The 26,524-nt window shown below is 41.1% G+C and overlaps 1 protein-coding gene across 2 annotated transcripts in view; it reads right to left on the bottom strand.

Moving 5' to 3' along the window:
• The window catches only part of LOC121071097, a 129,378-nt gene that overhangs the window by 82,016 nt on the left and 20,838 nt on the right, over window positions 1-26,524 (bottom strand). The window contains exons 3-4 of one of the 2 annotated variants that reach the window (XR_005820382.1): window positions 22,027-22,132; window positions 19,627-19,854 (exon numbers count right to left, since the gene is read on the bottom strand). The gene's annotated coding sequence lies outside the window, so the exon portion shown is untranslated. Of the gene's footprint in view, window positions 1-19,626; window positions 19,855-22,026; window positions 22,133-26,524 lie in introns of those variants that run through there. The other variant, XR_005820380.1, reaches the window with a different exon arrangement.

Below are 26,524 nucleotides of genomic sequence, written 5' to 3'. Positions count from 1 at the left end.
TGTGTCCTTTCATAGGCAACTTATTCTACTGAGTTAACGTAAATACAACGACATACGGCTGGTCACACTTAAAGAATATTTCCCCAAAACACCTCACAGGAAATGTTCACTCTTTGGTGCTTTTCCTTGTAATTTATATCCGAATAATCTTAGGGTTGACAGCACACTACACTTCTAGCTAGACCATGGTCTTATAAACTTACAGGCTACCTTTCACAAATCACCTATGGATACATTTCATCAGCAATATTTACTGGAATAGTATATATAAAGATGTCAAGTTGCCTCAGTAATAGTTTGTTCACAAAACAACTTTCTTGTCTGAACTCCTTTTAGATTTAGACTCAAGATAGTTTACACAAACTAGTTGCTTATATTTGTTAATATAGAGTTTAAATAGCTGTTCATCTTCCTGTGTGGTTACCTCCCCTTATTTTGCACACCGGGGGAATCTTACCATTATTACTAAAAACTTCTTTTCTGTTAAGAAGAAAAGATAACTGCTTACTCTGGGGTCTTGCACACTTACCCCACCATTAGCTATCTGCCAGCTTCAGCAAAAAAACATTTTTCTATTCAAGTGTTCATTCAAGCAAGTCAGTTGAAGTACCATGGAGCACAGGATGAAAGAGCTTTCCACTGACTTGCTCTCATGCTGTTATTTGCATGAGGGCAGTGGGGCTATAAAAAGTTCCCTTCCTCATATGGGATTTTACACTTATATAGCACTGGCCCAGGTAAGGAAAAAGAGACAAATTAGGAGCAGTCTGCTGCTGGACATGCCCAGGAGTGATAACCATGAGACCCTGTCATGGAGGAACTTCAATGAGCAAAGGCTTCACCATTCCTTTGTTGAGATGGAAATGCAGCCCACAGCTCCAACACAAAGTTCACTCTGCATCTGACACTCTGTTTGCAGTTGGGTTCTCTTGAGCCTCGGGGAAACAAGTGCGATTGAGCAGAGACAGCATAGGGCAGAGCTAGAATCCTTCTTCCATTTATCAAAGCATCATCGGAAAGCAAGCATCAAGGAAAATAAGCACTATGATGATCCACGTATTAACTTCCTGCCCTCCAAGGTCAGCATTTCTTAAACCATCCAAGAGATTACATTCTCTGCACAGTCTCCAGCCATTTAGAAATGGATGGCAAAGGAAAGTAAAGCTCTAATGGGCTGAAGTGTCAAAGAGAGCTTTTTATTTAAAGAAGTAGAGAAAAGAAAAGAAAATGGATATTTTAACTTTTATCTCAGAGTTAGTTAATATTCACACTTAACTGCTGAACTGGCTAAATTCTTTTCTTTTCTTAAGGACCTTTATAAATTTCATCATTAATAAAATCAGACATTCAATTAGCAGGGAATTTCTGATTGCTAACTGAGATTTCCCCCCCAATAGTTTCTCTTTTTTTCTCTTCCTACTCTCTTTTTATTTTCTCCTCCTACCCCTGTGTCCCCCCTCCCTTGAAAAACCAAGGGAAAGTGAAAACTGACTCCATTAACCTCTGTCATTACCTAAATCCATCTCTTAATTAATATGAGTTAATATGATTAATCAAAATAATGAGACAAACCTATTAAATTAGGGTGTTTAAATTACAAATGGAAGTGGTAAAGGCAAAGGGACTGATAACGAATAGCTGCAGTCAGAGATGGGGTTAGCTCTTGAAATGATATGTGACAATCAGTAGAGACAATCGAGAATGAGGGGAAATCAGCAAGATCTGTGTGAGGAAAAAGCTACATGCAAAGAATGATGTTGCTCAAATGCCTGGTAGTACTTCCGAGGATCAGGTGCATTAAGATAATATTTTTATCCTCAGCATGGTGGAATATAACATAGGTAACAATATTATCATCAAATCTTACAGCTTGCTGTTAGCTTCCATAGGGTTGGGTGATACAGATTTTACCTAGTTAAAGGTTACCACTAGCTGTTTGCTAGGGGTTCTGTGGCATTCCCGAGTCATATTAACACTGCCCCATGGAGATAAGATTGAATGGTTTGTACAGTTCTATACTGGAGGCACACAGCCTGAGCAAGAGCCTGCAGTTGCAGTACTCCTTCATCTCTGATACTGACTTTCTTTGCGACCTCAGGCCAGCGCCATGAACTCCTTTGTCTTGCATACTTGATTTAGACACACCACCACTCACACATGCAGTTCCATATTTTCTCTAAACCGTAAATCTGAGATCCTGCAAGCTCTGGCACTGTGGCCCTCTGAGTGCTGAAGGCAAGTTATACCAACAATGACTTTTCCCCAGGAGCTTACCAAAGGTCAGAGTTTCCCACTGGATTTCCATCATTCAATTACCTGTTTGAACTACAGTTCCAAAATCTGTTTAACTCTTGTCATAGACCTCCAATTAAAGTGAAAATAATGTTACTATCATAGGTCACTGTAACAACAAAAGTTATATTCATTCTGGGAGGTGATTATGTGGAGCGCGCAGTCTCCCTTTGGAGAAATCCATTAACAGTTTCTATTTCAGTCAAAATCATCAGCAAAGGAAATATATGTAGTACAGGACTGATACAGGCAGAAAACTACACTACAAACTGCTGCCAGAACAGTTAGACATCAAACAGAGGGAGGTGATGGTATTAATTATCATATTTCAAGCACTAAGAACCCCTAAATCTAACAAGAAGTGAGTTTCCTAACAACCACATAGACAGAACATTTCAAGACCAACCCCATCCTTTGTATCTTCTGTGTATCATTTGTGGGCTCTGTATAAAGCTGAGAGCAAATTAGGAGCTGTGGGCGTTAATAAAGCATATAACTGATGAAGACTCCATGTAATATAAGATTTATAGACCATTTTAACCATTTTAACATTACAAATGTTCAAAGGAGCTCATAAAGAAGTTCAGAAACAGCATTTCCAGCGCATTGTGTGGGAAGGCACAAGTACAGGAAGTTGAGGGGCTGAAAGGGAACAGGACAATGAAATTGTCTGCACAGGATGGAATGTTGAGGACACAATAACAAAAAGAATATCATAGACACTCCATGTTTGGAGGAATGATCAGGAGGTACCAAAGTGTATAGTACATCTGGTGTCAGCCAAACACAAAGAGTTTTTCAATTGATGAAGTGAACCAATAAGCAATGTTTCGAAACAACCCCTTCCAGAGAACTGACCTGTTGCTCATGTGTCACCAGATAATTACCACCTTCTTGTCAACCCCCTTGAAAGGCAGAACAGCTACAGAGACAAGGTGCTACTCCACTTCTATAGCCAATGCCTAGCTTAACAGACACATAGCCAAAGACTGTAGACACACTAATTCACAGCAGGAAAAAAAAAGATGCTTTTCATTGCCATATTTTTCTTTTCTGAACAGAAGTGTCCTAAGGCCGTACTTATGTCAGCACTATTTCTCACATTTTTAAGTAAATTTCTTTTCCATTAAAGACAAGGAGGTTACAATATAGTCCTCTAACAAGAACAACAACAGCAGGATCTAAACAGTGTAGACGGTATCTGATGGTCAGGCCATAGGACAAAGTTAGCAGCTAGTTCTAGGTGACCGATGTAGCATGAAGAAAGAATATGAACTCTTTTAAAAACAAAAACATGAAATTAATTTTAGTGTCTTTGGGAAGAAAATGTACTAGTGTGCTATTGCTCATTTTTGTGGAGGAATGAGTCGATTTCTTAAAGTACAGTTTAGGATTTAATTCCATCTCTGCATACACCTTGCAGCAAAGGTTTGAATCTCATAGCCTGTGTTCAACTTACAGTACTGCCTGTCCTCCCTTCTCACCTAAATGAAGATGGGACTAGAAACTTGTCCTTAGGTAAACTATTAAACCGAGAAATAGCCATGTTCCTCCCAGTCCCCTGTCCTCCCCTACGCTGCCAGCACCTGCTGCTTGTACAAGAATCTCCTCGAAGGGCAGCCACCAGACTGCCTCATCTGAACAACAACTAGCAAATGCCTACTGCCCACCTTGACAGAGAAAGTCTGTTGTTCTTAACATTTATCAATTCATAATTCACACAAGTATGAAGAGAACTGAAATTTCAGCTTCAGCTTTGAAACTAGATTCCCCCTCCTGAGCAGAAGAAGCATAGAGGGATGTGCCAGTCTCTGCTCCCCAGTAACCGCTGGCAGGACTCAAGGGAATGGCACAAAGCTGCGCCAGGGGAGCTTCAGACTGGATATTAGGAAAATTTTCTTTACCGTGAGGGTGGTCAAACACTGGAACAGGCTTCCTAGGGAGGTGTTGATGCCCCACGCCTGTCAGTGTTCAGGAGGCATTTGGAGAATGCCCTCAGTAATCTGCTTTAACTTTTGGTCAGCCCTGAAATGGTCAGGCAGGTGGACTCAATAATCTTTGGAGGTCCCTTCCAACTGAACTGTTCTGTTCTGTTCTGTCCTATTCCATTCTAAATGATCTAAAGCTGGAGTCAGGAGCTCAAAACTCAAAAATTTTCCAAAAGTTCTGCAGAGTTGCTTTACAAAAACTGCACTGTGCAACTGACATTGACTGACCTCTTATTCAAAAGTCATGAAGACCAATCACGATTGCCAGTCCTGTCATCCTGTCTACATTCTGGGAATATGGCTACGTTCACTCCGATTCCTCAACCAGTAATAGAAGATTGTGCAGTGGAAGCATTTATCTATGATATGGATGGTGAACAAGCCACAGAAAGATTCAGGCCCCTCTCCTGTAGGCCTCCTGGCTTTGCAAGTGCCACCAGGAGTACAAAGCGGGTGCTCAGGAAACTCAGCAAAATCCTGCAATACAGCCAGGGATGTCTCTCTGGGAAAAGGAATTTTTTTTCAAAGTTGATCTTACTCCTTTGGAGATATTACCTCTAGGAGTGCAAGAGAAGTCTTTGCATCCATTTCTGTAGACCCTGAGTGTACGTCACTGCAGTAGTTTCTAATTACCTAATGGTCTGTTCAAGCCCTGGCTTCTTTGCCAAGACTACTGTCAAGGAGACCAGTCAGTGCCAGCCATGATTCTGACCCAGATGTTCAATGGTAATACACTAGGACAAATTTACTCCAAAGGCCAAATAGCTATTTGAGAATGTTTTCCAAGCAGTAGTGGAGCTGGATGAAAACCAGTGCTGTAGAAGTGGTCTTGAACTCACATGAAGCAATACCAAGTGTCTGGAAGGAACAAATCCTTCCAGGTACAAACAAACACCACAATAATTCTAGGAAGTGGAAGGAGCTGAATCAGCAATCCAGTCAGATCTCTTTTGATAGCACTGATTGGCAGCCCTGGTCCACATGAGCAGAGAGGAGAAGTGGCCGTGTCTGAAACAAACAGCTCTAGGAGCTACTCCAAAACAATGAAACTGAAAACAGAAAAAGCAGAGCAAATGTAATGGCAGGACTTGCTTCCACACAGGCCAAAATCCTGAAGCTCACGTCTACACATGAAAGCACCACACATCAATCAACAGCTCCACTCCTCCCCCATGCAGAAAGGAAACATGCAAAGGAAAGGGTGTGTGGTCTTTTGCAGGCACGCACTGCATTCAGGAGAGAATGATGCAAACCTGCCAATCCCTTCTATGATACTTCATCTGCCACACACTGCAGCCCAAGTAAGGAAGACGCTTGCAAGAACTCAAAAGAGAGGCATGGCTTAAGCAGCTGTCACAAGTCTGCCCATGCTTGGGCAACTATCTAATTATCTCCCTAACATCTCCCTCTCTACCTTGTCAGCACCTTATTCATAGAACCGCTCTTCGTTGTTTTTTTTGTTTGTTTGTTTGTTTTGTTTTGCTCTTTGGCATAGCCACTTTTGTTGGGAAATACTCCTTTTGTTGAACCTGAAATGTTTTGCAGGACAATACTGTCCTGAGTCAACCTTTGCTAGCAAAGGCTCCCTAATTCACAGTGGACAATACAGAAGCCTTCATGTAGAAGGAGACCTACATGTATATGAGAAATTTGGGTTCAGGTTTCTAGTCTGCGTTTCTGGACCAGAGACTTGAACTTGGCTCTCCCCCAGCATAGCTGAATGACTTGATTGGTGTAATTTCTTCTGGGAACAGTCTCTCCTGTTGGAACTCTTTCACTCTGAGTGAATTAATAAGTGCTTCTTTGCCAAGGACTCAGTCCTACAGTTGCTACAGTACTAGGCTGTGGAAGATCCCAGATCAAATCTCTTGTCTGCTCCAGTAAATATTTGCAGTATTCCACATAAGAATATTGACCACTTGGATACTGGCTATCCTACAAAATTTTTCTTTCCCTCTGACAAAGTTTCACAGAGTACTGGTTTAATCACACATGGAACAGAAAATATATATATATATATATTAATCACAAAATAATTTGTTGGATTTGAGAAAATGAAACATACTGAGAAAAATTATGGTCCACAGAGACTCTGGTAGACTTCGATTTCTGCCACAGACACATTACTTTCCTGGCCAACTGTAAAGTTGTTCTAGTCAAGTACTGCTCTGAACCGAGATTACAGAGGTCTTTATAAGGCCATTCTTCTTGCTTACGCCAGGTTCATTAGCAAACAGCAAGAAAGAGCTGCCATTTCTTCCAGCCAAATTAAGATGAAAAAGGAGGGCCAATGGGAGTAGAATGATCTGAGAAAGCCTTACAACATTAATGCTATTAAATCATTGGTGGTGCCATTACAGGAGAAAGAAGGCAAGGGTAAAGGGCACAAAGTGTTTGCAAGGGTCACTGACCCCAGTCATAACCACTGTAGGAATACAGGGTTACTGCCAGGAAAGCAGCACTAGTATTTACAATAGGATCAGCTGTGGCCTCAGCTCTGTGTGAAGCCAATTCCATTGGATGCACAAAAACAGAGTAGGGGACATAAACCCATGTCCATAATGAGAAAGAAACAGGATGGTGCTGCAGTTCTTTGGTGAGGGCCACACACAAATCTCTGGCTGTTCAAAGAGCAGAGCTGTTGCCAAAGCAGCTGCTTAGTCACCTGAAATCTTCTAATGGAAAATCTTACTATAAAGACCTCCCCTCAGCTTCCGCATACTGTTCTTTCTCCTCCATGTATCTCATATCTTCTTGTGCCTGTTTTTCTGTTCTCCAGGTTAATTCATTTTCATCCAAAGCCTCTGAATATTTCCAGTCTTTCTCCTCCCTTGGATCTGCAAACCCACAGGAGCAAAGAGGGGTGAAACAGCAGACCTTTTTATTACTTGGACCTACTGAGACTTCCTTAGCACTCTTCATTTCCCCTATCTCCCCATATTGACTCCCATCAAGTAGTCAGCAGGGAAGGCCAAAAATAGCTTACTTGCATTCTGGGTTGTGGAAGAGGGATCTAGAGCAGTGTGGATCAAGCAAATTCTTAAGAATAGTCAAACAAATCTCTTAGTGTAGATTGAAGGACCAGAAAAAGAGATTTAAATACAGCAAGTTGGCTAGAGTTGGCAAGCTGACTGAAATTGGCTGGTTGGAAATAAAGTGCAAGCTGTTAACAGAAGCTTTCTTCTCGTGACCATAAACACACTCATGGCTGCGGAGCACAAGAAGGAAGAATGTTCTTGCAAGTTACATGTAAGACATCACTTGGTCACCCGGTTTGTTCTTTTTGAATACTGGCACAGAGAGACACCACAGGGTTGTCTACGACCTCAGTATGACTCAAGGACAAAGACAACAGGAATCTCTTAAGCATGTTGTTAGCTTCATAGAGTTATAATTAAGGGCAACAAGACTATGTGGATGATCTCCTTTACTCTTCAGGCCACATAACTACACTTTGAGCATAATGGTGATAAGTTAAAATGACTTTCATTAAGGCACTGGATGGCACAGGGGATATCCAAAGTGAAAAACGTCTTTGCTAGTGTTTCCATTAATTAATCATTCTTACTATTGAAAGAATTTACCTTATTAATGGTGTAAACTGCTCTAGTTTCCAGATGCTTGTTCCTATTATTTTAAAAGGGTCCTCTGATCATGGTGTTGAAAAAGTACACCTGGTATTTTTTCTTCATGAAGGTATATCTGCAACATGTAAGTCACTTCTCAGTGTTTTTGAGACACTAAACAGAGTTTTCCTTGCTCATTCCAAGTCATCTTGGTGCCTCTGCTGCGCTCTCTTCATTTTTTTTTCCTCCTTTGAAAATCTCTGATACTAGAGCTATGTGCTATATGCTACTTTAAGTATGCCAATGCCATTCATATAGATTAAAAATCACTCCTACTAACTGTTCCTGTGGTCAGCTGTAAGGAATGCAATAGCCTTTTCTCAATATATCGCTACAGAATGGAGGATTGCAAGATACAGTACTTACACCCAAGTGTATTACTTTGTATATGACTGCTAATGCTAATATATATTTTCTTAGAATTAGACTTTCCTCTAGAGGATAATCACTTCATATAAAGTTTTTCTCTTATTTATCACCATATCATTCTTGTGACATTGCAAATACTAAAACTCAGATGTGGTTTATAGTTACTTCCCAGTCATGGATGAACCTGTTGAATAGCATTGAACTCGATATCAGTTCTTGCTGAATCCCCTGGATACTCTCTCATTCAGTGATATTTCCTACAAATGATGCCTTTGAGCTAACCAGTTCTTAAGCCATTCAACAGACACTCCACTGATATCGTGTAATGCTAAATTTTTAGCCAGACTATCATGCGGTATTAAGGTAAATGCTTTATTAAAGTCTAAGTACATTACGTTTACACAATTGCCTTTAACAATCCATTTTTTTGAGATTACATTCTTAAGATCAAGTTTGTTTGACAAGACCTAGCTTCCATAAAGCTATGTTGAATGACATTAATTATATTCCTTTTCTTTAGCAACTGACTTCCCTATGAGATTTTCCATTGCTTCTTTGTTATTTTTTTTTACTTCTGGCTTACAAAATCAGGGCAGGATGAAGCCACAGCATGATTGGGAATGGAATGGGAAAATTTCAGAAGAGGAGATGTGCGGTGATGTAGTTCCTCCCAAAGGTTCCACCAAACAGTACACGCAGGAAATCACAGCCCTCTTAGCTGGTTTCTGTTCCATACCCAAGGTGAACCCTCTCCAGGTGATATCATAGTCCTTGAAATACAAAAGAAATCCCCAAATGGAACAAAAGCTAGTGTCAGTAATTCAGAGATTTCCTAAAGACACTGACTTGCTCATTTTGAAGTATTTTCTCATTCTGGAGTTTTTTTAACACTCTTTTGTGGTAACCAATGGACTGGAGAGGCTTCTGGATCCTCACATGATACACAAGCATATTGTTCTTTACAAATATAAGGCAAAAATATATTATGCATGTGTCTGGTTCTGCAAAGGTTAAATAAACTACACAGAACTCTGCAGGGCTTTTGTCTAGCATTTACAGGTTTGGAAATCTCTTCCCACCTTGGGCTAGATTAGGTGATCTTCTACAAACAGAGAAACCCTCCCTTAAGAGAATTAATTGGTTTACATTAAAAAAGTAAAGGGGAAAATCACAGAGCTAGAGAACTGAAAAGGGATTTCAGTTCTGAAGCTTTGTAAAACCTTTAAAGTTTTACACTAGCAAACAGGAGTTGACAACCTAGTATGACCTTGCAGCAGTCACATAACCCAGTTCTATGCACAGGGGGCCCCCATCAGTCAGTTCAGGACTCAAGACTCTGAACTGCCTTATAGGACAGTGGGACATTTGAAAACATAGATAAGTGCTTTGGGGAGCGCTGAGAAAGATACAGGACTGCAGAATATTGGTACTCATGCACCAGACAGCCAAAGAGTTTGGTGCCAGATTCATCCCCTGTACACAGACCTGTACTCTACAGACTGTCAGCTCTCACCATGTTCCTCAACCTCCTCCAGTTCCAGAGGACTTCAAGACTATAAAAATTCATGTCATCAGGTGGCACCTGTAAGAAGCCTGATGTCACAGCCTGCCTTTCCTACCTCTCCTCTCTGTAGTCTCTGCAGCTTTTGGCAATTTCCTCGAGAGGTGGAGGAATTCAGGATCTCTATTTAAAAAGCACTACTCAGTTGCAGCTGGATACTCAGCACTTTCACGTCCATCTGTCACTGTATGTCTACACAGCAGAGTTCAGGAGCAAAACCTTCCATTGAGGCAGAAGGAAAAATAAATAAATAAATTCAGGGCACATTCACAAGTTACAGAAAGTCATTCACAATCTTGCTTGAGTTGGCAACTCACCTGTAAGCACCTAAGTGTACAAGCTCTTCATTGCACAAAATAACCAGAACTGCCAATCTTCTTTCTGACTAATACACCAGCCACGTTTTGCATTTTCCACTGCTGTCCAGGGATGTGTTTTTTCCTAGTTTCCTCCAGACTCCCTCAAGAACAGCAGAGCAGCTCAGACCTAAGAAGCCAGAGAGCACAGAGGGCCAGAATGAGAGCCCCGGCCCCGGCCCCCGGCCCCCAACCCCGGCCCCCGGACCAGGCCCCCGGCCCCGGCCCGGCGGCACGAAGCGTGAGGTTTTGGTGCCCCTCTGTGGCCGCGGCCGAGAACAGCAGGGCCCGGCCTGCTCTGCCTCTGGGGCGAACGCGGCACCGGGCTCGGAGGTGAAAACCCCTGATGGCTTCGGACCCTCGCGTTTCTCCCCAGGAGCAGAAGTGCAGAGCTGAAAGTTTATTCTGTTTCAAAACGTGATTGAATAAAAATGGCAATAAAGATTAATAAGGTTTTTTAGGGGAAAAGGTTTTAACACCGCTGCCTTTTATTACGGGTAAAGGAAGCTCCCAAACTGCTTGACTGGCCCAAGGAGTCCACCCAAGGGCAGCTGCCTTTTGCCTTGGGGCGAGAGAGAGCCCGTTTCTGTCAATGGGGGGCGTTTCTTCATCAGAAAAACAGCAAGAGCCACCAGTGTGATTTCCTACAAACCCCTCTTTAAACACACATTGGGAAAAAAATTAAGGGCAAACAGCATGTAAAGACAAATTCTGCTGACTGAACAGCTGACTGAAAAGAGCTCCAAGCATTAACTGAGACAATTCAAAGAGAGTTGTGGAAAAAAAAAAGACACCAGCAATACATATTCACTGGGGGTACCCAGCCTGGAAGCAGCAAGCCACTGTCTGGACAAGTTGAGAGCACAAGGAGTAAGTCAGGGCTCACGGTACAATGCAGGCACCCAGTGTATGGGGGTACAGACATTTCAGTGTGAAGCAGAGAGGTAACCATCCTGGCATTGTTCCATGAATATTTGCTGCTCGGACCTGGTACCAACTGCAGAATGGCAACAGTTTGACGGTACTGATTTATAAAGATAGAGAAATTCAGGCTAAATTCTGCTATGACAACAGAAGGGAATGACCTGGCAGGGACAAGAGATGGTGACACAAAGCAAAGGAGAATGCATGCTCCATATTAAGAAAACCTGAGCAGGCTGTCTCCCTTGGTATGAATCTGTTTAATCATTTTTATGAATGGCTAAAGATGAAGGGACTCTGGAGAAAACAGTCCTGGGCTGGTTTTTCAAACTGAGGTTTTGCAGCATTTTTACCCTTTATCACTTGAATCCTTGCACCCTATTTCTAATCTAATTTTTGGCCAAAAGAAGATTTCTAACGTGAAATGGGCTTCCTAAGTCTTATTCTCATGCTCTGCAGGGGAGAAAAGAAAAGAAGGAAAAGAAAAAAAGAAAAAAAGAAGGCAGAATTAACTTAGCAAAAAACCACACTCCCCTCCAGGCAGAAAGATGATGAAATTATGAATGCCTAGCTTTCAGCAACAGTGGGATGGAGATTATATTTTTTCTGTTTTCAGTGCAATATGTGTATGTGTGATCTACTCAAAACACAGAACTACTCAGAACTACCTTACACCAGATCACAACCTTCAATAGCCCTTTTAATCCACAGCATGGTACCGGCTCTTCCCACAGGGTGACTACACACAAATCCCCTCCAAGAACCCTCTAACAAGCAGCTATGATGTCTTTGCTTCAACAGTTTAAGACAATAAGGTACCTGCCCCTCTCAGCAGCCAACAGCCACCAATGCTGTTGCAGGACATACAGAATAGGATGTATTGAGTACAAGCCACCAGTACCAGCAGTTTAAAATTACGTGAGAGTGCAAACTGCAAACTACAGCTGCTGAAGTGCAGAAGCATATTCCCTATTGATGTTCTGAAAAGTAATCTGTTTAAAATTCAGCTTGAAAAGGGCAAGCAGTACAGGTGTTCTCTGCTGGCACTTTATGTTGAACCACTAAAATCATATAACTAACTGCCCAAACATCCAGATTTGTTGCTTGTTAAAACAAGAAACCTTATTTTGATAAGAAGAGCCTTTTTTCTTAGTACAAAAAGATGTTTCGGTTTATTCAACTAGTTTAGTTCAAAGACATGCTCACTGAAAGCTGATAAAACAACTGGGAGTTGAAAACCAGGAAGGCTTACTTTTCTCTTACAAAACATTAAGAAAAATAAGGTATGAGACTGTATATCAAGTTAGTTTCAAATACTGAAAGACATCAACAAACAGAAATAATCTGTTCAACTCCCTAAGTACAGATAGGTGGCTTTTTTTTAGCATCAGATTTAACCAATAAAATATTTTCTTAAGCTTTAAGTAAGACTACCTTTATCATTCAGGATAGATAACTAATAAAAATATTAAGCTGTTTTTCCATTGTAATTGGATTCCAATTTCAGTCCAATTAGATCTTGACACAAATTAATCTTCTGATAAAAATGAACCCATGATTTTCTAGTATAATAAAAAGTAAAAATTAGGAAACTACATCCTTGCTTGACTCAAGCCGATACAGATATAAGTAGTACATCTCCCTGGTCAGGAGTAGTAGTATACTTAGCATACTGACCTGTATGTATTTACCAAAAAAAAGAGGGATGTGGTGATCACCAAAATAAAATTAGTATTTCCTTAGCAATTTAAAATGTAACAGTGTATGACAAGATTAAAATAGATTAAAAATCACATTTCCTGTTTCTAATATAAGTCTTTGATCTGAATACATATACCCTTGCAAAATCCTGTAATGGAAATAAAATTGGACAAAGAAATTGGATTTTAACTGAATTTGTTAATCCAAAGGACAGGATAATGAATCTGATGGATTACATTAATCTTCCTCGAGTTACATGGTGCTCAACAGTGAGAAAATTCTTGACTTGCAATGGATTTTCCTTTGACTTAAACTCTTCCTTATGAAAACAGAAGTTTAGTTAGAAAAGCAAACCTGAAGCCTTCCCCTTTCCTTACTCCAGGCAGTTGAGAAACCTTACTAAGTACCACCATTCTTCCTGATCGGTGACACATATGAGAGACAGGGAAATATTTTTGGCCTTAGGTCTATGCACATGAACATATTGGAAAAGAGGTCTCTCCTACCTGGCAGACTGATTGCCCAGACTGCTACAGCTCGAAAGGATTCCCCGAAATCACTCAAATACAGTTTTCAGATAGCTGGCATTTAAAAAGAAATCATAGTGTTTCTAAACGTTAAAAAATACCATCATACAACTCAAAAAGCTGAGATTTTAATTGAACAAATAAAAAGAAGAAGAGGTACTGCATTTTTCAAATCACACTGCAAAATTATAAATTATATACTTGTAAGACTAGAACAGGGTAGAGAAGTGAACTTCCAGCTTCCAAAAATTTCTTGATTCTGAACCCTAAATTGTCAAACCTTTACTAGTCAACAGGCTGAGTACTGCTATTGTAGCTCAGCCCTGGATTTAAGATTTTAGATCAAAGATACTGTTCTAGTGAAAGGTTCAATACCTCATTTACAACCAGATGGAAATATTACTTTCAAAGAATTGTTATTTTTGTATCCAAACTGTTGTTTTTTAGCAGAAATCATTTTCATTTCTCCACAGACTCAGACAAGAGGGAAAAGACTTCCTAACAAACATCTTCTCTAAGGAAGGTAGGGGACATTTAGAATCAATTCAAGTAGAAGGTATCTAAGCACCAAAAGTTTGATTTTCTCTGAAGGCATCAATCTTATTAGTTTACTCATCTCATTCCCTAGTGTTTTATCTGCTTTGTCTTTAGACAAAAAGCTGTATTTTGAATCTATTGAAATCATCAGAAAAAGTCCCACTACCTTCTCCAGGGTCTTCAGCCTATACACTTTGAGGCAGAGCACACAACGCTGCCTTGTGCAATGCCACACACCCTGTCAGCACTAGAAATAACAGAAACCTCTTCTTGAGATAGTTCTAAGACAAGAGCATCAACGTGCTTGGGAAACAATACAATATAGTAGCTCTTTTTCAGACATACGGGATTTAATGCCATTCTTTCAGTTCATGACAATGAAATGTTTAGTTGCACTGTTGCACGCCAGGCTCTGTGGTATCTCCAGCAGAGAGTGGCCCATTCTGGGATATGTTCCAGCTGAAACTAATGGGAACAAGGGGAGCACAACAGCTCAGAAAATCAGGCAACTTCTTCAGAGCCCAGCAGATTCAGATGCAAGTGGATGAGCATTCTCAAACTTTTTTTACTGGTAAGGATGTGCAGTCAAAACACATTGGAGATGACTGCTCTATAAAAATAGACTCAGTATCCCTCAGTGGAGCCATTTACTTTACTACAGACAGATTCTTCTCTTAGGGACCCCTTTGTCCATTCTACCTATGTACAAATACAAGCAGATACTTAACAAAAGCCTAAATATATTTGTTTGTGCTACTTCGGTAGTAATTGCATTCAGAGTGTGATTGCCAGAAGCTTTCCTCTGACCCTTCTGAAGACTGATCTCATGTCTGTAGTCTTTTAAAAAGTTTTTCTGTCTTTGATGTTTTGTCCAAGTGAATCAAAAAACTGACTAGATGTACTGGTACCCTCAGCCACTGTCATCCTTCTGATCTATTGAATAATCTCATTTCTTTCCCTTTTAACCCTCTTACAGTACAAGAGTATTTGTTTTCCATCAGCTCTTTACCACAACTCTGTACGTGTACAAGCCTCTTTTTTTTTTTTTCTTTACATGTTTCAGCAGCTTCAGCAGCTTTTTCTTAATTTTAAGCCTAAAGTCTGTGAGCAAATTTCGGATGGGTATTTTGTGCTCTTTTGCACTCTCTTCTCTCAGGGGTGACTGATCCATCCAGTCTTAATTCCACAGGTCAGTAGGATTTGCTTGACTCACTTGCAAATGACTTAGTACTTCCACTCATAGTGCCATCACTAAATTTTTTTCTATCCACATATTTTGATTTTGTCAAACCAGCTCCATTGGATTGATGACAGGAACATGGATCTGTCACAGAAAGTACCCATAAATAGTTTAAGAACAGCTAACAGTTAGCAGTTTAAGAACGGTAGGATTTGTCCTGCTGTAAAGTTGGAAGAGGTACATCTACCCAAGACAAGCTTGTCGATCATGTTGAGTTGGAAGTTCAAGAACTGACTTTGCATGATTTAGTTAGATTTGCTGCAAGGCCAGAAAACTTCAACTGTGGTCAGGTCTACTAACATTTTATGGGCTGACTTTTGCATGTGTTCTTCTGATTGATGTGCATTTGCTGTTTCCAAGAAAGAACAGATGCTGTCTTGGGGTGGTAGTTCTGGCTGTATTCCATTTCAGACACCTGCCAGCCGCTATACTGGAAGAATTTTCTCTCTGAGGGTGAACAAGAACGTGTATGACAACAAGAAATCACTTTCGTCCCTTCCTATAATCCAGGAATCATCAAAGATAGGGGAGCCGTTGAAAAAAGACTACCTGGGACAGAGTCAGGCAATAATCCTGGACTAGCATGGTCTTTCCTCAGGTCCTGGAAAGAGAATGGAAAGTATAGCCTGCCTGTCATTTCACTGACCATACTTTACTCTCTTCTCTGAAACCTAATCAATAATTACAGACTGATTAAATGCATTTGCAAACTCCCTCTGTCAGAATTCAACCTGGGACATGACAGTATTCTCAGATGGCAACATCCCGTGAAGAAAAATAAAAATCAATGACTATGACCTTTCTGGCCTCTGTTAAGGACACTACCTGGCTGCATTTTGCATTTTAAATTCTGTTTTCCAATAAGGTTAATTTTTTAATGGTACTCCTTCTGAGACTCTGGGGAATCATGGGACTGCTTTGCTTATTCTCCTTTGGGAATCTCAAGCTGATCTGCCATGTTCTAAATCATTTCTCACAGTCAGGCCCTATTAATCACCAGGACTTTGCACAGCTGGGCATCATATTCTCCGTTGATAATTCCATATATTTCTACAGGGCTGGAAGGATCTTCAAATGCTTTTAAAATTATGTAACTAATCATCCTTTTCACACAGAAATCAACTCAGGTACAAACAAACTATAACAACTTTCAGGATAGGGGTCAATATCTTCAGTGATTCTGCAGTATATAGAACTATGGGGTCCCCGTTCAGCCCTGTGGTTTTACCTCCTCTATAGAAGGAAGTAAATCAAAAGAATAATGCGCACACATATTTCCACCTGACTGAGTGTGTATAACCCAAGTGGATGGAGGATGAAGAATTAGCTTTTTCTTCTGAAAACAAGCCGGAAACACAGCTTTAAAAATATTTAAGACACAGAGATGGTTCATAGGAATGGCAGCTCCATGGATCCACTTCAGAATGCCAAGACATCCCAGCATCTTTCACATCCTGCCTTGAAAGACTCACCACCATGCTCCTTGTCTGCCTTCTTCCTGCTCAACAACAACTGTCCTTGGAAGGTGTAGTGCCATAACACAAAGGAGAATTCCATATGTTCTCTGCATTCTGGCCTGATGAGGAACAGATACTGTTGAGCCTCAGGAGTCAGCTCACCCAGTGACAGCAGCTGCTGAAATGGGCTATGTACTGAACAGCTGTACAACAGCTATACATAGCCATGTTAAGACAAAGCTGTAGCTATAGCAGCATGGCCAAAGAAGTGGAATGACTTCACATGACCCTATGCAAACATGCATCCTATACATCAGACAGCAGGCATCAATCTCTCTGACCTCTTTGACTCAGGAAGGAGTATGTCAAGTTCGCTTCCCATAAAAAGTGCTCAGTGCCTCTGTGCTGTTAGGCTGGGGATGAAACACTGAAGGAGCCACACATACTTACATGCCATGCATGGAATGAAGGAAACTCACAATCTCAGGCAGACTGACACCTCTGGAGAACAGCAGAGCAGACCATTTAATATAAGCATATTACAGTGAGTGCACACTTGGAAAGAAGACAAACACTCAAGAGAGAGCAGAAGTAAAACAATACAATGCAAATTCTTTACACATCTTCTAACTATCGGGAAATCAGAAGGGCCAAGCAACAAGAGAATGAGCCCTCTGCTTCTACAGAACAAATTATTTCCGAGCAGGCTTGAAAGATAAGGCAGTCCAGAGCATTATGGATGAGAGATATTTATCTTCAGGTAACTAACAACAGCCTAACTAAAGGCATAACCTTAGCTGCCAGCAACATCTCCATAACTGCTGGGAGTCATCTCTACATACAATGAATAAGTAGATTTTAGAATCAGGAAGGCAAACAAAGGAAGTCCAAACATCCAGTGCAGTTAGCAGACTTTGCCAAGAGCCTGATGGATCACATCAACTCTATCCCTCCATCACCATGGACAGTATTTCTCCTGCTCAGGGGAGAAATAAAATGTCTACATAATGTGGGTGTGCAGGGGCTATCCTTCTCCGTTCCTTTGAACAACTTTGCAGTATGGAAAATTTGCTAAATAATAGTATTCAATTCTAAAATAGAGTAAGAATCCTCCCTCTGTTTGGGATTCAGTATCATTCCCATTGCCCTGTCTATGGAGGTCACCTCCTTGTTATCAGTTCCCACTAATTAAAAGATTAGGAGATCGGGAAAGTCACCCTGAGGAATCAGTTATTACTAGCAGTAACAACAGCTGACAAAGTGGCAGGCACATATGACAAAATGTCCTAACCCCCTTCTGTCTACACAGCCTCCAAGTTCATCAGAAGGGACTGTAAGGGACTGGACACAACACTTAGCATGATCATTTTTGCTTCTATGGCCTACAAAATTCATTTCCACTCTCCCAGTGAATTTACTGCTAATGATGTTTCATCAAGAACTGCTTTCCAAATGACTGGCGTATGCAAGCCCATGTTGCCAGCAGCAATCTTCACCCTCACTAAAGCAATTATAATCTCAGTTCATTCTTCGATGGCACGTACACATGCGTGATGAAGGCCTCTGCATCCAATTGCTGGGTCACTGATTGGCAATAACATATGAACCCATGACAGATTGTTTCTTTTCATTTTCAAGGCAGCACCAGATACTTTATGTTTAGACTGCATGGCTTCAGCATTGTGATGGTGGCATTGTCTGTTCCCAGTGCCATAAAGGAGACCACGTGAGCCTCCAATTGTTTTAACACTCGGATAGCGTTGGAGAGGCTCTGGATTTCTTCTGCTGATGCTGTTGCTCACACAAACTAACAATGCATCCTCTATCTAGCCCTGCAATTGTTTCATTGATGCTATCATGTCAGGGAGCAGAAGCCACGGCTTAGGCATGAATTAAGAACTAGGACTCCCGAGGCAAAGCTCAAACACCTTGGTGGAAGCAGTAAGTTCCCCTTGCTGCTCTGAGGATCTGAGCCTCTTCTTTTCCCTAACAAACTTTCCTCTCTGGATTTCCCAGTCACCTTGCCCAATTCGACATCCTACTCTGTGATTCTGTGAGCTTATTCCATGCAAACCACTAGCCCCCAATGTTAAAGACTTCTCACAACATTAACCTTTCTTGAAAGTGCTTTGAGAGTCATGGATAATAAGTACTATGAATTGCAAAATACATTAAGTGTTTTGGAATCATTTCCACATGACTTGGTTGACAGTGGGCCTTCTCCCTCACAGTAGGGCTCGACACCTATTATAAAACACTCTTATAGTCACAAACTACCTCAAAACAATTTCCAACATGAAATATCCTGTAACGTTTTGTGTTTGCACCACTCTCAGCCACAACTACAGGAACATTCTTGCAGTAACACACATGGGAAAAGAAAGCAGATTTCCTTGCTAGACATGAGCAATAACTCATAAAACTCTCAGTAGCTATAAAGAGATTCCTGAGAACCACTTTTCTTACACCAGACAATGACAGCTTTACACCAAGAATCATGCATGGGGCCAAAGTCTGCCAACCTGACATGAGTGGAGTTCCAAGCACTCCAAATGGAGCCACTTATGACAAAGCAGAACTGAGCCTGTTCAAACATCAGGGAGACCTGAAACAGGACAGCATCTTAAAGGCTCCTGGCAAGAAGTTTACCAAAGAGGAAAAAGATGCTCTCATAGCAATAGAAAAATAATGAACTGTCTAGATCAGGTAAGTATGCTCCTGTCTATACTCTCATAAATTGAAAACAGAAATACTTCCACAGGAATTAAAAATAATAATAATAATAATAAGTAGAGTTCATCAATCTGAAGACAATAAACCCCTGTCTCCCACTTTACTGCGAAATATCAGAAACATAAACAGCTTAGCACAAGTAGTTCTATTACTATCCAGGGTTGATTTTTTTCAATGTAAAGTTCTTTGAAACAACCAGACCTACAGACACCCAGCTTGTTCATCTTCACCAGACTTTCTAAGAGGACTGACTGACAGCCTGCTTGGTAGAAAGACTGGCAGTCTTCCATGATAAAGCCTTTATGTCTGGGTCTTGAAATTAATAGCTGCAGCCACCGAACCAAAAGAATTTTGTTCTAGTAAAAACTGTCAAGCTGATAACTCTGGAGACTGAGGTGTCTCATTTATTCACAGAACAATTAAATTATAGAAGGCACAGGGCACATTCCTCCCAACTATGCCTTTCAGATGTTACACCAATAAAATCCTTGTTCTGAGGCATTTCTGTTGGGATGAAGGTGGATTTTTTCATGGCTATGGATGAACCTGTCAATGGAAAGGGGCAATTAGTACAAATCCCTGACTGTAGATGTGCAATGGGAACATCTGTCTCAGCAGGAAAGACTGACATCCAAGACATTTTGCAAAAGCCAGAGAACAGGCAACAGATGGCAGCAATTTTCAGTCTCCAGTGACCAGCTTGGACTCTTTTCTGGCTAGCAGCTGTGAATGGCTCAATTATCTGGCCAGTTCCCTCAGACTTCAGCATCTATCTAAAGCTAAGAGAAGTGCACGTTTGGTGAAAATTGTTTTTTAAATTATGTAATATAAACAGGGCTAGTAACATCACTCAATTCCCATCAAGTTCAATGGGAGAGCAGGGATACTTAACTAACTGCTCACAGGCTCCGACCTGTGTCTTGTCCAGTGGCCAGACTGGTGATGTACCTGCTAAGTTAGAAGACCCACATTTTACAACAGGGTTCTGTCTTTCTACCAGGAGTCTGACAGAGGTACAAAGAGACCAAATAGCCCAACAAACAGATGATTCAGCCTCCAGAAAAAAAATGCAGCAATTTTTTTTGCCTCTTATTTTGTGCACCTGTAATACTTCCTGTACACGGAAACACACAAAAGCACATAAGCACGAGTACTCCACCTACCCAATGATAAAACCAACCTACTGCCTGAAGACCTCCCCCCTCCCAAATCCACCAAGCAAAACGCAGGCAAAGAAACATTTAGGATTCCTGGCAAACTACTCCTTTCCCAGCACACACTAAACAAATCCTTGCTATCTAACAGGATGAGAGGATGAATTAACATAACCACTTCTCCACACAGCAATTAGCAAATGAAATCAAAACAAAGGAAATGTCCTCCATTAATCTTTCCCTGCCAAAGAGCACCCGACTGCCATATAATCCACAGCAATTAGCCAAATAATGGGAGCGCAAGAGATTTATCTTGAAGCAGGAATTAGGGAGGGCACGATTAATGTACTGTACATCAAGAGTACAGGCAAAAGCTGGTGATCCCTCCGTGCAGGGTTGTTTGAGGAAGCTGCAAAGCTTAGTAGCCTGGAACCAGGTCGTAGCACATACCCCCAAAAATTCCCCTTTAACACATCCTGTGTAAGCCTGACTAGCAGTAGTTGCATATGGTAGGATCAGAGTTGTACCCAGACTTTAAAATCTCAGTGGTGCACCTAGGAGCTTACCACTATCTTCAGTTAAAAGAGGCATTTGGAAGGAGGATTTGAAAATAAATAAATAAATCAATAAATCTGCAGGCATGCAAAAGAGGGTGCAGTAAATCCGTAGAGATACTGATGGTATGTCCCAGCTCACAAGCAGGACCCACCTGCTCCACTGGGCTTGGTACTATTTACCAGGGAAGTTATAAGCCAAAACTCAGGACACGTGGTCCCTTTGGCAAAAGACAAAGCAGAGTAACACCAGACTCCTGCTTTTAGTATTCACACCTACACTGTCTCTCCAATATTTATTCTGCTGCTTAACAGGATGATGAGAAATATTTTGCAGATCTTATTTTCTAACTGCTGCATGGTCTTGCTTTGGGCTACAGAAGAGCTGTCATGTTCTAGCCAGTTTGTTTTCTCCAGAAGCCCACGAAACTGAATACCAAACATGGAACAGCTTGCAGGGACACCACAAAGCTCTTACACTCACATTTGTATCAGTAATAGGGAGAAAATGAAGAGACAAAATCAACAATACAGAGAGAAACAATCTTTGTTCTAAATGCTGCTGTTAGGCAACATGAGCCTAAAGGCATTTGGCTTCTTTAGCAAAATTAACAGGAAGTAAAAAAAAAAAAAAAAGAGTAATACACTTAAATATTACAAAGCAATAAACTTAAACATTACACATTATGATAAACACACAGGTTTTCTATCATCCAACAGGCTGGCACAGAAGAAGACATTTAAGGAGATTTGCAAAGATGAAGAGCTGTGCCAGAAATGTCTGCGCCAAAATGTTACTGTGGGACAGTAAACAATTTATAGGCCTGTGACATTAAATGCAATAGGACACAGACTCGGATATGGACTTATCCAAAGACTTATTTCCAGGATACTTTCAACACTACAGAAAATGAGACTTTAGCCAAAAGGAATAGGAAGAGTCCAAACTCTGCCTACTGCTAAAATCAGTGCTGAAGTGGTATGCAAATACTGTCTTGTCATCAACATACCAGGCAAGCCAACAGGGAACTTGGTTTGGGCAACTGGTCTCACATAGATGTTGCTGTTATTGAGGCTTTCAGGTATTCAGAGAGCTCAAGAGAAATTCTGAGGGCTCTGTAATGAGATAAATTTTTAAATGATCCGATTTAATCATAGATGTGAACTTTATTCTACAATAAGCCTAGTAACAGATACAGTACTCCTCCACTAATACACGGCTTCACAGATTCTATCAGCTGCCATGCTGCTGCATCTTTTCTGTGCTCTAGACCTGTGTCTGATGTCTTTCACACAGCAAATATAATAGAAATAAAGTTGATACAGGGTGGATCCACAAGGCATTCTTGAAAAAGCCTGCATGGACTCACATTTCTACACCTGTGATCTTTCAGTTGACTTGTTTCAATACAACAAACTTGATTCCAAAATCCAGTCCCTCTCCTAGTCCCAGTATATCATACTTGTAATCAGGAAAAATCATGTACCTTGCAGGTGAAGAATATTACTTGTAAGTGAAAAAATATTCAATCCATGTTCATTTAGAGGAGTTACTAACATTTCACACCATGGTTGAGACTCTACTTAGGAAAAACATTTCTGTTTTCTTTCCCCTTTACTTCATCTTTGTATCTTACTTCTTTTCTTTCTCCTCCCTTCCTTTCCTGTCCCCTCCCTTGCTTTTTCTCCAAAAAATCTTTTCTGTTATTCTGTCCTTTAGGCTGCACAAGAAGGACATGTTCAATCCTGAACTATATTGTATAGATCTTTTGTATGTGCTTAGCATACTCAAGAGTGGGGGTGTGAGGTAGCAAAAGCAAGGGAAGCAAGAAGCTACATGAAACTTCAACTCTCTTGATGTTCTCACAGCTGTAATCCTTCCCATTTCCCTGGAGTTTTATCAGCTGTCCTAGCAGGGTCACTTTGCCCTGGTTGTGGCTATTTGATACGGTTTCCCACAAAATCAGTTGAGCTGTTTCTCTCTCTCACATAGAACTGCCTTCACCGTTGTTCTCATGTGTCTCTTTCCTTTTTGAACTGTTAATGTACTGTGCTTCCTAATCATCGGTATTTTTACAAAGAAATGATATAACGGAACAGAGGATACCATTTCTGGTCTCCTCTTTCCAGCATACAGCAGTCATTTACCAAGTCCTGTGGACTAATGAATCTTCAACTTGTTTGCTACTTTCCAACAGATTACCATGTTCTTGCCACCTTGCACTGGGGATCCTTCTAAATGTGCATGAGAATACAACAGCAGGTGACCCTCGGTGCTGCCTTCTGGGGCGTCCTTAACAGCAGCAACACAAAAAGATTGTGCCAAACTGTTCATCCCTTAAGCAGACCTTTCCACCTTCTCCCAAAGTCTGTCTCCTGCCCATTATGGTCAATACATTCTCATGACACAGATCAGCACAGACCCGCCAACAGAGCCCAGCACAACTTCATCTAGCCACTTACAGCAGTTTTCCTGCCAGCATTTGTTTCAAGGGAAGGGAGAAAAGAATGGCATTCAGCCAGTTTACTTGCCCAACTGCCTCACAAAATGGAAATGGTGGGCAGAGCCTCCAAGAGGGTCAAGTTATGGCTGCAAGGTAATCTTTCTAGCTGTTTTTCTGTAAGCAAACCAGTGGCAAAGAAGCTGTTGTAATAAATTTTTAGTCACTGGGGTATTAACAGACTTTTCCCACGACCCATTCCTAAATCATATTTGTAATGCCTGTCTCATCACTTAGACCAGCCTTTGTTTTAAGTTCCAACATTGCTGGCTGAAACTCTTTCAATATGAGTGCTCTCATTGTCATCCAAATATAAGGATGAATTTCCAAACCTCCTTGTTCACACAACATAAGCAACAAACACGGTGGAACCCTGGCAGCCAGAAGAGCATGGCCTGGTGGTATTTAGTCGGGCCTAGGCTGAACAAAGCTACAACCACACAAGGAAGTCTTGATTGTGTGTACTTGTGCCCCTAAGCAGGGACGTTGTTGTACATTAATTTGACAGCAAGAAAATAGAGATCGGTTTAAAAAGAAAGCTGTATGTCACAATTTTCATCCTAACATACAGATTTGGGACAAAATCCTCATAATACTGATTGTTGAGATTCTCCTTTGTGAAAGTGTGACAAATCTTATAGTGCACGGGGGGGATATTTTTTAACAGAGTCAACATACAGATGGATGGGTTTTTAGAGAGACAGAGACAGAAATATATAGATTTCAGCCAAATACAAAGAGGGAGAAACTGCCTGGAAAAAAATAACTGAGAGTAACTCAGCACGGCTTGGTATTGGGAGCTGAACTTGCAGCTTTGACAAGGCTGACTTTAAGGCGACCTTCAGTGGAGCTCCTTAACAGTGTATGCTGGGCAATCGCTGGTAAATCTTTATTAATTTTAATTGGCGGCACCCATTTATAAGAACCATTAAAAAGGATAAATTGAGCCCATCCGGCGTAATGTCTTTTGTTAATTAGTTTGTCAGCACTGTTTTAATATCCCCTAATGACTTCATATTTCAGGCCTGACATTAAAGGAGACGCTGTGAGAAAGGAAATGGTCTTATCACCGTGTACATTTTTTTCTTTTTTTGAACAAAAAGTGTCCTTCCAGGCCTGACCAAGGTTAGGTGTCATTTAATTCAGACAGACAGGTACCACAAGACTTGGAAAGGCCCTATCACCCTATCCAAACTTCACCTTGCTACTTACCAGCATGCTCTGCTGAGATTTTCTCTCTTTAGAGACCTGTACAACAGCAGAAGAAATTCAAAATCATGTGTCACTAAATTCCCACCCTCCATAGCTTGTCATGGACATGTCTCCAGTCTCAAAGCACATCCATGTGAGAAAGATAGGGGAGAAGCCTGAGAAAGAATCGCAGCAATGTCTCCCTTAAGTACAAGCAAGTTAAACCCCAGAAAGCTGAAGGTCTTTTGATTCACAAGGACATGCACAGCACCAATAATCCAGTCTATCTTGGTGGACACAGTCTTACACGTGAGAAGCTGAAAGGACCAAATGCATCAGCAAAGAATGCTTCATGTGCGTTAAATGTTGAACTAGATGATCTTACAGCTCTTTTCCAACCTAAATGAGTCGATGTACAAAACTGATTTGCAAAAGAAGATGAAGAATAAATTATTTCTCCAAGTATGATGCTTGGGCTGGAATAAAGAGAAGGGAGTAAATCTGTGATTTTGGTTTCAACAGTTCTGTCCTTCCTCCCTGTCATGGTTTTGACTGGGACAGAGTTAATTTTCTTTGTAGAGGCTCACACAATGCTGTGTTTTGGATTTTTTAACAAAAATAGTGGTGATAACATACTGATCTTTTTAGTTGTTGAAGAGCAGTGTTTGCCAGAGCCAAGAAATTTTCTGCTTCTCATGCTGCCCAGCCAGCAAGGAGGCTGGGAGCGCACCAGGAGCTGGGAGGGGACACAGCCAGGACAGGAGACTGATCAAGGGGATGTCCTACACCTTATGGCACATGCTGAGCATGACAGTAAAGAAGAAAGGAAGTAAAGAAGGAGGAAGGGGGGACGTTTGGAGTGATGGCATTATGCATGATGAGCCCTGCTTTCCTGGAAGTGGCTGAACACCTGCCTGTTGATGAGAAGTAGCAAATGAATTCCTTGTTTCGCTTTGCTTGTGCATTCTGCTATTGCTTTACCTAGAGAACTGTCTTTATCTCAACCTACGAGTTCTCACACTTTTACCTCTCTGATTCTCTCCCCCATCACACCTGAGGAGAGTGAACAAGTAGCTGGGTGACACTTAGCTGCCTGTTGGGGCTAAACCACAACACTCCCCTGTGCACATCTTGTATTTCTTGGAATAGCACACTCAAACTGCAAGCTTGGAAGATGGGAAAGTTGGATCCAGTTACCAATGTTGGAAAAACATGGGTTTTGTACTTCTACTAGATCTTACTAATATTTTAGATATTTATGTCTCAAATAGGTTATGCAGGTGTTTTTTTTTAAGTTTAATTTTATGTTAGTTAATAAAAGCAACTTTTCTTCACTATGAGGGTGGTGAAGAACAGGATTAGGTTGCCCAGAGAACCTGCAAATGCCCCATCTCTGGAGGTGTTCAAGGCCAGGTTGGATGGGACTTTGGGCAACCTGGTCTAGTGGGAGGGGTATCTGCCCATGGCAGAGGTTTGAAAATAAATGGTCTTTAAAGTCCCTTCCAACCCTCTATGATTCTGTGGTGACTAGCTCAAACTTGTAATCCTCTCTCCAGAATGTGTGTGCACTTGATAAGTTTTATTCAAATAGGAAGCGTATAAAGTAAGAGTCAAGAGAAGGGTCAACAGTAGCCGTAACAAAAGGCAATGAAACCTATTATTGTCCTGAAGTTTCTTTTATGGGGTTGACCATGTTTTCTTAGGCACCACTGTCTCCCTCCTCTCAGTTCTGCCCCATATGAATGTCTCTGAGCTGAGGAATGCTGGAATTATTCACCCAGGGAAGCATTTCCTTACTGTGGGGTCTGTAGCACTG

Source organism: Cygnus olor, chromosome 5, assembly GCF_009769625.2.
Source record: "Cygnus olor isolate bCygOlo1 chromosome 5, bCygOlo1.pri.v2, whole genome shotgun sequence".
NCBI lineage: Eukaryota > Metazoa > Chordata > Aves > Anseriformes > Anatidae > Cygnus > Cygnus olor.
This window is presented reverse-complemented; position numbering and strand designations above follow the sequence as displayed.